Source organism: Buceros rhinoceros, unplaced genomic scaffold (genome assembly GCF_000710305.1).
Source record: "Buceros rhinoceros silvestris isolate BGI_N320 unplaced genomic scaffold, ASM71030v1 scaffold13267, whole genome shotgun sequence".
Lineage (NCBI taxonomy): Eukaryota > Metazoa > Chordata > Aves > Bucerotiformes > Bucerotidae > Buceros > Buceros rhinoceros.
In genome coordinates, this window is record NW_010424063.1 from 49,437 (window position 1) to 50,876 (window position 1,440).

Below are 1,440 nucleotides of genomic sequence, written 5' to 3' on the forward strand. Positions count from 1 at the left end.
CCTGCTGCTGGAAGAGCATGATGTTGACTGACATTTTCCCACCTTCACCAAGCTGCTGTCTCCTTCCCTGGGAGAAGGGTATGCTCCCCTTTGTCCATGTCTGACAGCGCCATACATCACCTCTTAGCCTCCTGAAATATTTATCCAGTGAAGCCAACAAGAACAGCTCTAGATCTCAGGACAGGGAGGGGGTTGCCCAGGGTCAGATTTTAGAAGCAAAGAAAATTCTTCCTAAGAGACAGTAAGATGGGCAGCTTCCCTGTTTAAGCTGTGCAGTTCTTATTTATTTATCTACACTGCCTCCCAACCATCTTCACAGACCTGGATTTCTGCTTGTAAGAGTTCCCTGCAGTGCTGTGTCTGAAGGCTGAGATGTGCTGCAGCCTGCCCTGGGAGAACTCCTGGCACTCTTCTCACAGGGTTGTTCATGAAACGCAGGGCTGGGCATGCTGCTTGGGTTTTTTAGGGGTAGAGAAAGGCTGGTGTTCATTGTGATGGTGTGTTCTTGCAAAGTTTTAGAGACGGAAGAGGATCTGAGTTGGTAGCTTCTTGCCAGAAAAGGTCTGCTCCCTACACAGCACTTACCAACGTCTGAATCACGAAATCAACAAAAAGCAACACGGCTTTCACCACTTCTCCTGGACATTGCCCAAAGTCAGCCAGACCCCAGCATTCAAAGACTGTCAAGGCACTGGACAACATATTTTGCTCCTCAGCTCAAGCCAAACTGTTCTCTCTTTTCCTTGATGTCTGCATCCTTGGGTTATTTGTGGACTATGGTTATATCCTCTATTAACGTCCCTGTATAAGGCATCTCCCATGTGCAAAGGTCCTACCACTTGTGGAAGGACAGATAAACAGTTGCTCTCTCTTTCAATAAAAGAGTAATTTTCAACAGGCAAAGAAACTGTTAATGCAGTTGGGGATTTTTGACATGGTCCTGTATGTTTACCAAGGAGGTATGAAATCCTCCTTCCGTGCACACAGAAGGCATCAAATGAGTAGGGAGATCTTCTTTTCTCTTGTATCCTAAAATCTATCAAAGATCGTATAACACAGAGGCCTCTCTCTCCAGGCTCTCTTCAGGGGCATTTTCCCAAGCATTTCCTTTTCCAAATGTCACTGCCTGTTTTTTAGAGGCAGCCAGACCTTCACAGAACAGTAGTAGCCAAAAGCCTTTCATCTGCCTTTAATTTGTGCAGAAAAAAATATCTGTATTTGAGGTAGCAGATGTTCTTGTTTTAGTTACTTACTTCACAAAGGAGCTTATCTACTATCTTATAGGAAAGGCTTTATGGCTATCTCGTACATAAAGCTGCAAAATTCCTTGATTTGCTGAGTTATCACAAAGATCATCATTGTATCAACATAAGCGTCTCAAGAGGCCAGAGAAAAGTGAAAGGCATTGTTTCAGGGTCCATGAGAGAGCTTCATGGTCAT